The sequence below is a fragment of the Choloepus didactylus genome, chromosome 8 (assembly GCF_015220235.1).
Source record: "Choloepus didactylus isolate mChoDid1 chromosome 8, mChoDid1.pri, whole genome shotgun sequence".
NCBI classification, from domain to species: Eukaryota; Metazoa; Chordata; class Mammalia; order Pilosa; family Megalonychidae; genus Choloepus; species Choloepus didactylus.
This window is the reverse complement of record NC_051314.1, coordinates 58921557-58938838: the sequence shown is the minus strand read 5'-3', so window position 1 is coordinate 58938838 and position 17282 is coordinate 58921557. Positions and strand designations below refer to the sequence as shown.

Below are 17282 nucleotides of genomic sequence, written 5' to 3'. Positions count from 1 at the left end.
AGACAGTTAGTACGTATGGGAGTGGGAGGGACCTATCATATGTTTATCATGGGACTGGAACAAGGCACATGAGTATCCTCCATGATGAGCACAGGTTGAGAAGAAATATCTCTGTTGAATATAGATAACCCCCATCCAACATTTTGATGTTTCATATATTGATTGAGCAGCAAATAGGATGGAAATATATGGGTAGAGATCTATGTAATTGCAGACATAAAGCCTGAGAACACATTTTGAGACGTAACATTTATTAGACACCTACTACATGCCAGATACGATGCTGAGCCTTTTACAAGTATCATCTCATTAAATCTCCCAGCAACCCTATAAAGCATGTATTTTTATTTTCTTATCTTAAATATGAGGGAATGGAGGTTTAGATAATGTAACCTACCTAAGGTCACACAGATGGGAAGTAGTAGTGTCAGGCTGAACTCAGGTCTGCCTGATGCTAGAGCACAGCATCTACACCAACTTCATGGCATATAGTTATGCAATTGCTGTATTACAGTTTAAGTTCAAGGGTGCAGCCAATCTGCTATCAACTGGAATTTATGAGGGACGGTCACAAACTAGAGTGGGAGGAGAAAGTGTGTCAAAATAGGATAAAAGTCCAGGAGATTCAAAGAGTGACTGGAATAGAACCAAACCTGAGATAATACCTTGACCACTCATGGCTCAAGTTTTCATCAGTCTCAGTTTGTCAGAGCTGTTACGACAAATACCACACACTGCATGACGTAACAACATTATTGTCTCATGGTTTCAGAGACTGGAAGTCCACAGTGAAGGTGTCATCAAGACCAGGCCATCTCCCCAAAGTCTGTAGTGATTCTAACTTTGCTTGCCACAATCCTTGGAGTTCCTTGGTTTGCATCTCTGCCTCCCCTCATGTGGAGATCTCTCTCTCTATTTGAGTTTGTTCTGCTGGTTCTCACTGACTTCTGGTTTCTCCTTCTGGCTTTCTCTGACTCCTCTGACTGTCTGAATTTCCTCTTTTTATAAGCCCTTCAGTGATGTGGATTAAGACTTACCCTGATTCAGTTTGGCCACACTTTAATAATAGCATCATCAAAAGGTCCTATTTACAAATGGGCTCAAATATCAGGAATGCAGATTAAGTTTAAGAACATGCCTTTTGCTGGAGCACATGATTCAATCTACTATAGTATCCTAATAATGCCTACCCCACTAGATGTTTCATTATTGTATTGCATTTGCATTCCTTCTAAGATTTATATTTAAACTGACTAGTGAACTGTAAGTACTTCATTCCAATACAAGCTATTCTAACTACTTTTTTCATTGTCTCTATAATATTCAATTAAATAAAAATACCTTCAGGTACTAATTATTAGAAATACATGTTCAAGGGACCCCTAATGCCATTTGTAATCATTATTTTGATGCCATGATTGGACAGAATAAGGTGAGGTGAAAATGGTATAGCTTTGTAGCCAGATAGACCTGACAATGAAACAAAGCAAGGAGAGGTTGGTGTGACCTGACAATGAAGGATTGTCATCATTCTCATGCTCACCAGCTATCTGACAAAAGGTTCCAGCTGACATTAAAGAGAAATGGTGTATATTCCCTATTGGTAGGGAGGTAGAATGGTGCACCCAGCTGGAGGGCAGTGTGGTGGTTCCACAGGAAGCTAACTATGGGGTTGTAATATGGTCCTGCAACCCCATTATTGGGTATATAGACTTGGAAGAACTGAGAGCAGGGACATAAGTGGGCATTACACACTGGTGTTTATGGCAGCGGTAGTCACAATTCACAATGGATGTAGTTGGCCTAGGGTTCCTCCACTGATAAATGGAATGATAAACTGTGGTGTATACATGCAATGGAATATTGGGCGGTGGCAAGAAGAAATGAAGTTGTGGGGTATGCAACTATGTGAATGGATCTTGAGGACAGTATGTTGAGTGAAATAAACCAGAATCAAAAAGAAAAACATTATAATGCCTCACTAATAAGGACTAACTATAATGTGCAAACTCTGAGAACTGAATCTGAGAGCATAGGTTATCAAGGGAAGGCTTATGATAAAGTTTCCTAGATGGTAAGCACTTAAAGAAGTCACATCTATTCCTGGTTGTAATGGGTATCTCTAAATTCTGAGATGCTGGGCTGTTTATGTATAACCTGGTCAGTCTCTGGACCTTCAGGTATCTGTGTGACACCTGAGACTCAGAGCCAGAGTTCGGCAACTATGAATGTCAGCATTACCCCATGTAGCAAATGTTAAAGACGCTGAAAAAGAGATCAGACTTCAATTAGAGAAATGAACGAAATGGACTGGAGTAGGACTAAGGAAAACAAGACCAAAGGGAAAAGGATGATATTGACTGTGTTTTAAAACCTCAGCTTCTGTGTGAGACCAAAGGAAAAGAAGTTTATTTGGTGCAAAATCTACATTTTCTGTAGCACACTATATAAGTTAACTTGAATGGTCAGTTTATTCAACACCATAATTACATGCAACCTTGAATAGGGGGTGAAATCTGGGTGGTTCGTACAGGTTAGTATGAATCCCCAACACATCCCAGAGTAATTTGGGTAGAGAATAAAAAGTATTTGCAAAGCCCCTTGAGGGCCTGGGGAAAAATGTAGAAACATTAAACTTCCCCACCTGGGGAATCCTGATATTCTTGCAGGCACTGGGGAATGCACCCTTCATTCATATTCAGCATTGTAGTAGGCCAAGCCCTCAATCTTGGGGCTTGCCCTTTTGAAGCTTGTTACTGCAAAGGAGAGGGTAAGCCTATTTATAATTGTGCCTTAGAGTCACCCCCAGAGAACCTCTTTTGTTGCTCAGATTTGGCCTCTCTCTCTCAAAGCCCCCTTCACAGGTAAACGCACTGCCCTTCCCCCTACATGGAACATGATTCCCAGGGGTGTAAATATCCCTGGCAATGTGGGACATGACTCCTGGGGATGAACCTGGACCCAGCCTTGTGGGGTGGAGAAAGACTTCTTCACCAAAAGGGGCAAAAGAAATGAAACAAAATGAAGTTTCAGTGGCTGAGAGATTTCAAATGGAGTTGAGGGTTCATTCTGGAGGTTATTTTTATCTATTATATAGATACCCCTTTTTAGTTTTTAATGTATTACAATAGCTAAAAGGAAATGCCTGAAACTGTTGAACTGCAATCTAGTATCCTTGATTCTTGCAGGCGATCGTATTACTGTATAGCTCATACGGTGTGACTATGTGATTGTGAAAACCTTGTGGCTCATGCACCCTTTATCCAGTGTTTGGACAGATGAGTAGAAAAAAGGGGACAAAAAGTAAATGAATAATAGGGGGGAAAGGAGTATGAGATGTTTTAGGTGTTCTTTTTTTACTTTTATTTTTATTTTTATTTTTTTGGAGTAATGAAAACGTTAAAAAAATTGTGGTGATGAATGCACAACTATATGATACTGTGAACAACTGATTGCACACTTTGGATGATTGTACGGTATGTGAATATATCTCAGTAAAGTTGCATTAAAAAAAGAAAGCCATCATGAATAAATTATATTGCTCAATATCATTGGACAAATGAGAATTTTAAAAAGAGAGAAATGGTGTAACTTCCAGGGTTATGTTATTCATGTAAGAAACAAGATGCAAATATGAGTTTAACTAAATAGGAAACTAGCCAAAATCCAGAATATGGGACACCCTTGAGTTGTTTCCCTGCTTTAAAGACCTGCTTACCATCCTACCCACTTAGTTCCCATGTGTGCCTTTGTGTTACTACAGTGACCTCATACACCTGGGATCAAACTGAACTGATCCAATACTTCAATGGGATTTTTAAAAAGCTTTTCATTATGAAATAATTGCAATGTTAAAGAGTTACAAGAACAGTACAAAAACTACCCTTTGTACCCTTCATTCATATTCAGCAATTATCATTTTGCTACATTTTCTTCCTTTTCCCCTCTCTGCTTCTGTCTCTCTCATTGTATACACACAGACACATACCCACACATATGTACACACACACACACACACACAGACACACACACACCCCTATCTTAGTATGTTTTGCTAAAATATATGTAACTTGCAGGCATTATGCCTCTTCATCCTTAAATATCTCAGGACGTATTTTTTTAAGAAGAACAAAGACATTCTTTTACTTACCCATAGTATGTTGGATTACAAAACAGCCACAAATTCCTCCCATGCCTGTATGCATGCCCCTTTGTAATGTGCTTTTGATGCTTTTCCAGGACATCAAGAGATGGAGTCTATTTCTCCCCACTTTGAATCTGGGTTTAGCCATGTGACTTTTCTTGGACGTGGGACGTTAAATGTTGATGCAAGCAGAGGCTTGAAAAGTGCTTATGCTTTGGAGTTTGCCCTCTCTTGATGCTGGGAACCCTTCTGCCACCAGGTGAACAACCTGCTGGAGGATGAGGGACATGTGTGCATCGTCTTAGTTGACATAAGCCAACTGCCATTGATGTGAATGAGGCCATATAGTTCAGCCAATCTCAGCCGGACAAGTCCAGACCAGCAGAAACCCCAGCCAACCCACAGAACCATGAAAAAGAACAAGCTGTTTGTCACTTAAAGATACTAAATTTTAGAGTGGTTTGTTATATGACAAAAGCTAAAGAAACAGAACAAAAATTATGAAAAACAAGAAATTTAATATTAATGCATTATTATTATTTAATCCATACTCAATTTTTTCCAAATGTCCTATAACGGTTTTGTTTGTTTGTTTGTTTGTTTTTGTTTTTAAAGCTTTCTTTTCCCCCTGATCCATATTACAATCTAGGATCATGTCCTGCAATTAGTTATCATGTTTCTTTAATCTCCTTAAATCTGGAACTCTTCCTTAGCCTATTTTTTTCTTTCATGATTAATAGTTTTGAAGAATACTAGGAAGTTGTTTTTAACAATGTATCTCAGTTTATGTCTCTGTGTTTTTTTTTGTTTGCTTTTATAATTAAGTTCAAATAATGCATTTTTGGCAAAAGTTCTACATAAATGGCCTGTGTCCTTCTCAGTGCATACTATCAGAAGGCACAGGATGTTTGTTCCATTATTGGTGATGTTTACTGTGCTGGTTTGAATCTGTTATGTACCCCAGAAAAGCCTATGTTCTTTTAACCCAACCTTGTGGGGGCAGACCTGTTGTGGGTGGGACCATTTGATTAGGTTGTTTCCATGGAGATGTGACTCTGCTCATTCAAGGTAGGTCTTAATCCTCTTGTTAGTGTCCTCTACGAGAAGACAAAAGGCAGAGATATTTTGGAGAAAGATCAGAGAAGCTGAGACAAAAGTCTGAAGACATTTTGGAGAAAGCCACTGAAACTAGAAGCTAAATCTTAGACAGAAGGATCAGCAGAGCCAGCCATGTGCCTTCATATGTGACAGGGGAACCCTGGATGCCATCAGCCTGTCCTCAGAGAAGGTGTCTACTTCTTGATGCCTTAATTTGGACATTTTCATGGCCTTAGAACTGTAAATTTATGAACTAATAAACCCCCATTGTAAAAGCCAACCCGTTTCTGGTATATTGCATTCTGACAGCTTTAGCAAACAGGAACATTAACTTTATCACTTTATTGGTGGTGTCTACCACCAGGTTTCTCCATTAGAAAACTACCTTATTTCCCTTTGATATTACTCAATAATCTACAGAGAGATACACTGCTAAGTAAATAATCTGCTTTTCATTAAACTTTCACCCAATTCATTTAGCATCTATTGATGATTCTTGTCTGAATAAATTACTGCTGTGATGGTTGCAATAGGGATTGCATGGGATTTTTTAAAATTGATTTTTTATGACTTAACAGAGCATCACGTAAATATATTTGTTATAACTAAGCCTCTAAGATCAGTCATCAGTGATACCAGAGCTATATCAGAGGACATGTTACCCTTCATGTTGGGAAAGCTGGTCAGCATTGAGGGGAATGAAGCAGGGCCCTGTTCCTGAGTTTCAGCTGTATCCTCACCCTTCTCACACCTTGAGTGTTCCAACCTTCCTGATTCTCTGAGTCAATGGTTAAGGTAGAACTGAGTTTCTGTTACTCGTTACTACTCTAACTCTGTACTCTAATACTCCCACCTCCAATTACAAGTAAGACACTCTCAAATTATGATGTCAACCTAAACATTGCTAAAGAGTACAAGATCATGAATGAGCATGGATTATGAAGACCAATATGTCACTATGATGTTATGAATGACTTCAGATGGCAGAAGCAACTCAGAAGAATTTTAGAGTCTCATTGTGGAAAAGGATCAACTCTGATCTTGTGTTGGAAGATGGGCTCTCCAGAAGCAAATGCTAAGATGGAGTCTGGGATGTAAGATCCTTTAGGGATTAACATCTGTGAAGGGAAGGAGAAGCAGCAGAATTGGGCTGAGGGGGAACTGTGATGCAAGCCCAACAAAGCCATAGTCAACCTTCTGGGCCTTTATATCCCACTTAGCTTAGAAAACTGTGACCTCAGGCTAAGTGACTGCAACTGAGGCAGGCTCTGAAGTCGCTGGCAGATGGTAATGGTTTGCTGACTACTACTACCACACCTGGTTAGCAGTCCTCTGGATGGCTCATCTCTGTGTCTCCCATACCAAGACAATAAAAAAGAGTGGTATGCATTTCTATCAGTCCATGTATTACATTGTCATTAGTTAAAACTAATTTCATGCATTAATATAGTAGTATGTTTCCCCCAAACATCTGTTACTAAATTTATGATGCATGTGCAACCAGTGTCATCTTAGAAAGAAAAAAATTCAGCACTTGAGATTGAGTCCTTAACTGAAAAGTGGCCATTAACTTGTTTGAAAATTTCCTGTCCTATTCTATTTGTTTCACAGAGTGAGAAGGAACTTTGAAAACTTTACTTTCAAAGAGTTGCTTTTCATTCAGTGGAAATGATATTAGAAGAAACCAAAATGGTCATTTTGATATTTTGATACCAAGGTTACTGTGGGTTTATTTAGAAGAGAAAGTTGAACAATACCTTGCAGAGAGGCAGAAAGCATGCAAGAACAAGATAAATAATGGAAAATAAAAAGTTTTTTTTTTCCAGTAGTAAGGAAGCTGGAGCAGTCTAATAGATCATGGTGACAAGTGAGCAGTGATAACTATAAAAGATATTCTTGGAATGGATATTCCCACAATTCAAGTGACTGGCCTTAGTCCAGGTCTTTATTTCTAGGTCTTAAAAAATGTTATGTGTCTGAGCATCACCAAAGGGTTTTTTTTTTTATTGGAAATTGCTATAACTAAGGACAGATATGATTGGAATTTGGAAGGCAGCATTTGTCATTGCTAAATTGGATTGCTTATATTTATAGTTCTTTCAGAAGTACCAAACATGGAAGGTTTCCACTTGCAACAATTCCACAATATTGTATGTTAGCTCAAAAAATATAAGAATGAGATACTTTTGAGACTTGATTTTATAAATAGGGTTTGGCAAATATACATTGTGCTGGGAAACCTGATACCCAGAGGTCTAATCAATTCTGGCTATATGGTGGCATTTATCTTGGAATGCTCTCCCAATGCAGGCAGTTTAAAGATGAAATAAGTACTACAGTGAAAACATCTCAAACCACAATTTAGTAAACTATGACCAATAAGAACAAAACTATAAAATTTCTATAAATATTATCATAGATGAATAGACATTATAAATTCTACCCATGTGGGATAAAGACTAAATGTCAAAATGTTTTCCACAAAACTAGGCAGCATGCCAAAATGAGCTATGAACTTAGACAATGAGAGTTTTTTTCTTTAAAAAATGTGTATTCAAACGGTTTGACTTCCATAAACTCCACTTTGCTATTGAATTGCCTTAAAAAAAAGAAAAGGAAAATGATAAACTATCATCAGAGCCTATGTATAATAACCAACAATCATTACTTTTAGGCCAATGAAAGGAAAAAATTAACAAACACAAGTGAGTGCTTGCACCTGTTTCCTAACCTTAGCTCATGTTGTGTTTTGTCAAAGTAAGCTCTAAGATACGCACACCAGTCATTGTAGGGGAAAAATGTCTCATGGCCTTCTTTCATGAAGAAAGAAAACAAAGATGCTTTTGAGAGATAAGTTGGAATTATAATTACCAAATATATAAACGGAAAGTGTTGAATAGTTTTTTGAAGATAATTTTTAACATACATTTCAGAAAATGAGCAATTTGTATGATGTCAAGCACCATTAATTGAAATGTTTGTGCCTTTGCTTTGATAAATTTGCCTCACTGACTTGATCCAGAAGCTTTTTTGATTAAATAATCCATGCTTCTAAAGTTGAAAAATACATAGGAGAAATATTTATTTTGACTTAGTTGAGCAGCATGGTGCTGTAAATAGAAGACTGTATTTTGTATTAGGAAATTCAGGCCCAGATATTGAATCATCAGACAATATACAGCTATCATAAATAATAATATTTATAATAGCATTGATAATATCAAGCTCAAAATTTAAAATGCCGCAAGAAATAATGACAATAAATGTACTGGTTTAGAAGTACAGAAACTGATTAAAAAATCTTCCCCAATAGACCAGGCATTTTATTCCCCAAAACTAATAATATAAATGACCTTAGGCTTGTATTTGTTGTACTAAATAAAATATCTCAATAACAGAAGGGAACAGAATTAGTGTAGCCTATGGGTTTGACACGAGATTTGACAAAAGATGGAAATTGTGGCATATTAAAATAGTGGTAGTTATCTTTCTGAGTTGAGTAGTTTCAGAATGGCTAATTGTAAATCTTGCAAACCTGGAGAATCTATCACTTGTTGACAGAAAAAAAGGTATGTCTTCCTGCTACTTGTTATGCATCTGGATATTTCTAACCTCAATAGAAGTGATTATAATGTGTTTGGCCAGTACTGTAAAATTGACTTGAGAATAGATTTATCTGGACTGTGAAAACAAATATAAATAATAAATCCAGGGCAAGAGATATCAAAATGTTTCTTTAAAAAAAGAAACAAAAGAAATATCTTTGAGACTACTTATCACAAGAAACTGACTACAGAGGTAATATCTACTAAATGAAGATATATAGAAGTAACAATTTGGAAGGTTACCAAATGTCAGTGAAACAATATGGCCTTGAGAAGAGACAAATTGGACAGATGGAACCATGCAAATGTCAACTATTGGAAATCGGAACAGGAGGTAACTGATGTAATAAAAGCAGCTTGTAACCAGAAAGTTCAGGTCCTGACTTATTACAGATTCGGGTACAGGAAGTTCATGACAGCACTTGGAGTTGCAGGATATGTCATTGGTAAATCAGAAGAATATTGGATTTAAGAAGACTTGAAAACAAGTAACAATTATAAATGATACTCCTTTGAAGTCACTAAAATTAGTTCAGTGACATTTTACCTACTTTCTCTGAACTATTGACAGTTTAGATTTGGTCCCATTGGGAGGGAAATATTATCTTTGTTGATGAACTGCAAGGAATTTAAAAATTATTGATGTAATAAAAGATTAAAATATAAACATTCTATTTTTATTTGTACTCAGGTACCTCAGGTTCCAGTCAACCCACCCTCACACATTCCTTGCGTTTTCCAAGTTCCATGCTTCTCTAATGCTCTCTGTTTTCTATGGAATTCCTACCTCCCTTCTCCACATCCAAATATCACTTTCACATGCCACTTTCTTCGTGAAGCCATTTCTGATCATTCTCAGCCAGACCTCATCTCTCCTTTGTCTAAACTCTACGTCCATAACTCATGGCTCTTTTGCTCTTGACCTCTTATTATAGCTAGTTATGCACTCATACTATTTCTGTATTAAAATATACAAATCCTCAAGGGACACAGCAGCTAATACAATATCTTGTACATATAGTAAACATTTGTTAAATGAATAGACAACTCAAAACCTAATTTCCAGACGATTAATAAACTAGGAAATACAAATGATTCTTATAATCATTTATAGGATTTATAAAGACATAGCCAGTCCCTTTCATTTGTTGCTTTATATTATGTTGTATTATCTATGCCATTCTGCCTAATTAATGCCTCCATTCTGAAGTCTATTTGTTCTTTTGTTTGCTTTATTCTGTGAAAACATGTATCAGGGTACTAAGTTTATCCTACTTTTTATTAATTATGTTTTTATAGCCTAGTTATGTTTTTAAAGCAGTTGCAATTTGCATAATTTGGGGCCAAATGGGGCATGCAGAAATTTGTGTGTGACCTGCATATTATTTTATAAAACATTGAACAGATGCCACCATCTTAATATTGGAACTCCACATTAAAAATACAGATTTTTGATTTCCCTTGAAAAATTGGATCTAGCAATACTCTGTCCCTATTTTTCAATGTAACAATCTGCTAGGTTCAAATAATGCTAGCTCTTTTAGACATGGAATGCTCTCTGTTTTAGACAGTTCCCACCAGGCCGCCCTATCTCTCATTTGGTACTTATCTGGCTATTTTAGACCTTTGAGTTCATAATTCCTATTTCAAAGCTCCTCTTGAAAAGATAGCATGTGTCAGTGACTTATAGCTGTTTATCAAAATTAATTTCTTTTTCCTGGAAATGGAACTTTTCTAACTTCTCTTACAGTTAAGTGTGGTCATCTGATTGTATTCTAGTGAGGAAGGGGATGGATAAAATGTGCCACTTCCTAGCCTAGTCCCTGCAAAGTTTCCATGCCGACTTCCCCATTGTCTTTTTCCTTTGGATGGCGGGATGCAGATAAACATAAGGTCCTTTGTGTTAACAACGACACAAAATTGAAAGAGCCTGAGTGCTTGAATGAATCTGCCTGTAGGAGAGTAAGAAATACATTTCAGTGTTAAACCTTATTCATTTAGTTCTCTTGGTTATGATAGACCACCCTAAATTATACATAGTGCTAATGACTTGGTAATTATTAGGGGCAGTCCTGTGTGGTGTGAAGGGATCTGATCTTTGGTGTTTTAGTTTTCTAGGCTGCTTAAGCAAATTCCATGAAATAGGTTGGGTTAAACAATGGGAATTTATTTGCTCATGGTTTTGAGGCCAGAAAATGTCCAAATGAAGGCATCATAAAGACAGTGCTTTCTCCACAAAGACTGTGGGACATTCTGGGGCTGGCTGCCAGTCATCCTCAGTTCCTCTGTCACATGACAAGGCACACGTTGGCATCTCCTGGTCTCTTCCCTCCCTACCAGGTTCTGTTTCAGCATCTTGCTTTCTGTGGCTTTCTCTCTCTTTGTCTGAATTTATCCCATTTATAAAGGAATCCAGTATTTGGATTAAGACCCATCCTGACTGGGCTGGACCATATACCTTGACTGAAGTAGCCTCATCAAAAGGTACAAATTAAAGTTGGTTCACACCCACAGGAATGGATTAGATTTAAGAACATGTTGTTCTGGGACATAGGGCTTCAAACAACCACACACAACCCTCTGAACTCCAAAAGACATGCTCTTTCTATATGCAAAATACATTAATTCCATCACAATATTCCCAAAGCCATAAGTCATTTCAGAAGCAATGTTGAGTACAAAGTCTCATCAAAATTGGCTATAGGTATGGTCTTTCCTGGGGAACAATTCCCCTCTGTGGACCTGTGAAATCTATAGAACCAATTATCTGCTTCCAATATACAATGGAGGGACAGGCATAGGATAAACATTTCCATTCCCGTAGGGAGAAATTGGAAGGAAAATGGATCACGGGTCCCAAACAATTCCCAAACCTTGCAGGGCATACTCCTTTAGATTTCAAGGTCTGAGGGTCATCTGTGGAGCAATGTTTTGTTCTCCAGATCTGATGGAACAGCAGCTTCACGCCTTCCAAGTACTGCAGCTGGGCTCTCCCTGAACACTAGGGTGAAGTCTCCACTCTCTCCAAGCCTCAGGATGGTGACCACATTCTCTGCACTCCCTGGGCCACACAGTCCATGCTCTTTGAGCACTGGGGTGACAGCATTCTTCTTGAAAAAATGGGGGAGAAGGCCAGCCTTCTCCAAGCTGCAGGGCAGATTCACTCTTTCCACATTCACGAGTGGGCCTGTTCTCTTGTCCAGAAAAGATGTCTTCAGTCCAGACCTCAGCTTCCATGGTTCTGCCCATGAAGTGACTTTTCCTTTAATTTGTTCCTTCTTTTTCCTTTTTAGTCCAGGCTGGCAGTGGTTCTGTTCAAATTATGCAAAACAAAACAAAACAAAACAAAACGTGTTGCTTTTGCATTTAATATACAGGATCCAAACCATCAGACAAAAGAACTTTCCACAAATCCTTCCTGGATAACTCCATTTCCAATCCTGACTTTTATCAAAATTGCTGACTGGTTCCATGTTCAATTAAACCTGCACATGGAGCATTATTCTCTGGGGACTGCTTTCTGGAAACTCAGAATTTTCCAAACCATCAATTTCTGGTTTCTTTGTGCCCAGGAGTTCAGTACTTAATTTATCCCTTTCCTCTCACATTTTACTATAAGCTGCAAGGAGAAGCCAGGATGCACTTTTCACATTTAGGTTAGAAATCTCCTTAGCCAAAAATCCTGTTCATCACTTTCAAGTTCTCCCTTCCATCCAACATCAGAACTCAATTTCACCAAGTTCTCTGCCACTTTAAAACAAGGATCACCTTTCCTCCAGTTTCCAATAGCACATTCATCATTTCCATCTAAGGCCTCATTGGAAGTACCTTTAGCACCCATGTTTCTGCCAACAGTCCTTTCAAAGCTATCTAGGCCTTTTCTATCAAGCACCTCACCTTCCAGACTCTACCCATTACCCAGTTCCAGAACTGTTTCCACATGTTTGCTATTTGCAATGTAGCACCCTACTCCTAGTACTAAAATCTGTTTTAATTTTCTAGGTTGCTTAAGCAAATTCCATGAAGTGGATTGGGTTAACCAATGGGAATTTATTCATGAAACAAATTTGGGGCCATGAAAAAGAACAAATCAGGATATCATCAAAGTGATGCTTTCTCCCCGAAGACTATGGCATTCTGGGGCTGGCTGCCAGTGAGCCTCAGTTCCTCTGTCACATGGAAAGGCACATCGCAGTGTCTCCTGGTCTCTTCCTTTTCTTCTGGATTCATCTGTTTCTTCCCGTGGCTTTCTCTGTCTGATGTCTGAATTCATTCCTTTTATAAAGGACTCCGGTATTAGGATTAAGACCCATTCTGATTGGGTTGGGCTACACATATCTTAATTGATGCAACCTCATCAAAAGGTCCTAGTTACAATGGATTCACACACACAGGAATGGATTAGATTAAAGAACATGTTTTTCTGGGGTATATACAGCTTCAAACCACCACACTTGATAACAAATATCAAGCAGGTGGAGGAAGAGTAAGAATGAATAACTTACCTTTCCTGGTGACACGATTGGTTCTGTTATGAAAAACTAGTTGAAGCTTGGAATTTAATTCAGGATACAATTAAGGAGTACCTGGTGTGCGAGGCCCTGTAAATAAAATACAGTAGTAGAAAGGGATGAAGGAGAGAAATGCTAGGTCATCCTTGACTTTTAAAATATTTTCAACCGAGAAGCCCTATCATTAGTGTTGGCAACAAACCTTTACTGAACACCTAGTTTAATGCCTTGAGGTCACCTCCAAGGTCAGTGGAATGATTTTGAAATTTTCTGCTAGCTTTAGTGAAATTTGTTGAGAGAAAAGGAAAACTCAGTTTCAACTTGCATAGTCTCTTCAAGAGCCCTGGGTGAGCCAAACCATGTTATACAAATCTTTCTAAATTACCAGGTTGCAAGGAAAGTGAAGTTAAAGTAAGAATTTAATGTTTATTGTAGATCGCATAGAAGTATTAGGTCAAATGTTGATATTATAAAATTAATTATTTACATGCAACATGATTTTGATTCTATATTTATATGCTAATAATGTATTAGTCCAAGCATAATTAATGTGTAGAAAGCATCATATCCATTTACTAGATTTGAGCCATAACTTTAATTGATTGGAGACTTGTTTCTATAATCATTCTATCCTTGAAATATTCATCAGGGCAGGCTTAGCCTGGAAATTTCTAGCTGCTCTGTCTGCTACTGGGTAGGTAACTTAAATGATGGGCATAAGGACAAGGAGGCAGTCCACTTTGACCTTCTATACATTACATGATGTCATATAACCCCCACTTATAACATTGTTTTTATAAATTACTTAATGGCAACTGTATTAGTCATGGTTCTCAAGGGAAACAGAACCAAAAGAGAGGTCTGTAAATATGAGATTTTTATAAGAATTGTGTCATGTGACTGTGGGGATGGGCAAGTCCAAATTCTGTAGGGCAATCTGCAAGCTGGGAACTTCAGTGAAGTTTTTCAATGAATTCCCCAGGAAAACCTGGCTGACTGAAGTAGAAATGAAAATTCTCTCTTCTGCCTGCTGAAATCATCACTCCTCCTCCTAAAGACTTCATCTGATTGGATGAAACTTCTCTCATTGTTGAATGCAACCTCCTCAGTTGATTGTAGATGTAATCAGCCATAGATGCTCTCAACTTACTGATTATTTAGGTCTATGAAACATCTTCACAGTAACAATCAGGCCAGTGCTTGCTTGACCAAACAATTGGACACCATCACCTGGTCAAGTTGACACATGAACTTAACCATCATAGCAACTTACTTTCTGACATGATTTTCAGGAACATGCTGCAATGAAAAGTGAAAAATACCTAAAATCCTTTAAATGTGTAGTTTGGATGGAAAGATTTATATCTGTCCAATTGAGAGTCATCCTGTTACTGAATTCATTAAGTGGAACCCATAAAATAATAACAGCTTTTTAAGGGTGAATGTTATTTTAAAGGCTTGGAATGTTAGAACTCCTAAAGACCTTTGACTCTTGGCAAGTCTATCCACCTCACAGCCCTCCTTTAGAATTTTCGCCATGATTTCAGTTTACCACTTTGGCCACAATTGGATTGAACCAGGGTGGACAATTGATTTAAACTGAACCAATCAAATTACCTCATTCTCTTTTGTTTGAACTAGGAGCCATAGAGACTGAAATGGTACAAGACACTAGAGTTGTTGTGATTAAATGTTAGGATTAAATGCATTAAGAAATAGACCCAAGCCTTAAATAGGAACCAAAATATCAGCTTTGTTAATATTAAAGCTGCATTGGAAAATGTTGCCTGGATCCAAGACCAATTAGGATGGCTTCTTTCCTACTACTTATCTCTTGTAGTTGAAGTCTCCTTCCTGTAGCAGAAAGAGCAGCTAGAATTCCACAGGGGTGGGGTCTGCCTGGCTGAGCACTCTCCTCAGAGACCATATATCCCTGGTGGAGAGAGAACTGCCAAGTCTTATGGGCAGGACAGGCCCAGAAAGGAAGATAATTAAGATCCTGGGTTCTACATACACAAGGACCTTCATCACAGTCTCACCAGTCCCTTTCCCAGGGAAAAAAGTGAGAGAACAGGTTAAAAAGAGAGTACACTTCCTTCCCCAAACTCTCTAAGTGAGGAAAATTTCTAGCTTTAAGAACCAAGTCATAGTCTGGGCAGGGGAGAGGCTGATTTCCTCTATATAGCCTTGGAACAGGGTTGCAAGCTGCTTACGAAAGAGTAGGACTCAGGAATCTGCAGAGAAAAAAATAAGGTCCAGAGAGGGGTGAGATAATACAGTGAAGAAAAAAAGTAGGGAAAAGAGTTGCCTGATATCTCTCTTCCCATGAGGCCTGACCCTTTCTGCTATGGTTCTGTGAGAGTTCCCAGAATCCTTATAACAAACCTTTGTAACTTAACTAGGCTTAAGAGCTTTCCCCTCTCTTTGACTATTCCTAACCACTAACTAACCTTTAATGAAAGTTTATTATGTATTAAACACTGCGGTATGTGCTTGAAAATCTTTAGTTAATTCGGTGAAAGTCTGATTTGCTATAATAAATGTAAATCAAGATAAATAATTAAAGGTTGGTATTTAAAGGATTTAGCATTTTTCAGAATCCCTTTACCTCAGCATAAAATCCCAGTAATTGTTTGGAAAATGGTAAGAAACACTTAGAAAAATCCATCTAAAACTCTAGTTCATGTGTGGAGAAATATTAAACACTTTCTTCAGAAGAGATATAATTCCATGGAATTGCTGTGAATTCATTTGTAGTAGTTCTAACATTTATTTGACATTATAAAATGGTCAACTGTAGACAGATATATTATAATACTGGGTGAACCATATGAAATTTTCTTTTGTTCTTTTTTTTTTTTTTTTTGGTATGTCAAAATAGTCTTTTATCAGTAATTTCAGATGAGTCAACCTCATTATGCAACATAAAAGTGTTAATGGCTTTCTGTATCTGAGAGGTCAGTGTGTCTTCACGCAGAGAAATTATTTAGGCTCTAGTCTAGACTAAAGTCTAGGGAAGTGGTTCCGAAACCCCAGTTCATGACTTGTCTGTACAAAATGAGAGAAACAACAGTGTGAAGATTTTTTTTCAAAAAAGTTAAATTTCTTCAATTTTAAAATCATAAGATTACATCCTTCTTACTCTTGGAGGGTTAAAATATTTTTGGTAAAATGATGTTACAGTAGATGATACTTTAAAAAATCTACTTACTTGGGAAAAATAATGGCAACTGTATATCAGCCTTCAAAATTGTTCTTGATATTTTACTGTTCTGTGAAATCCAAGTATCCAGGAAACACTCCACGGCATTCAAAATAGTCAGAAGCAGTATGACACAAAGGTAGGCAAGAAGGAAAAATTGAAGACTATATTTTCCTTTCATTCATCACAGATTCTTCATTCATCCTTTTTTTTTTTTTTTTTTGGTGCTGAAACTTGTAGAGCAAGTATTTCTTGTTACCCTAAGGGAAAAAGGGTCGTTAGTGCTTAAGTTCTTTCCTACTGCCATTCCCCATATCTTTTCTTTGCTTGATCAACAGTCATAACCCTGCCTTGTAATCCATTGGCGGAAGGGCTGGGGTGGGGTGGGGGATGCCCCTCCAGGGCCTTCTCCCCTGCAATTTTAGCAAGATGATTCTCGAGAAGTTACCATTCTATCCCTAGTACCTCTTGCCTTTCCCTTCTTCCCCAGCATAAGCACGTATCTGATTAGAGTGGAGGTTTCTGAAATTCTTTAATGAAGGGTTCTTGTATGTCTCAAAATACCAGAACTATATACAAAATTGAAGTATAACAGAACCAAAAACTTCATCTCTTTTCCTTTCCTCTTGTACTATGGAAAGGAAGAAACTTCCTTTAATTAAGCCTCCAAAAGGCTACCCTCTCTCCTCACTGACCTTTCTATTTTCAATATTTTGCAGTCA

General features: G+C 37.7%; 1 long non-coding RNA gene across 1 annotated transcript; it reads right to left on the bottom strand.

Annotated features, from left to right (window-relative positions):
• Positions 1-11266: 11266 nt before the first annotated feature.
• Positions 11267-16734, bottom strand: LOC119542198. The gene is made up of 3 exons (XR_005218433.1): positions 16570-16734; positions 13353-13448; positions 11267-12158 (listed from the first exon to the last, which is right to left on the bottom strand). It is a non-coding gene; the product is annotated as an uncharacterized LOC119542198 (long non-coding RNA).
• Between the last annotated feature and the right edge of the window lie 548 nt (positions 16735-17282).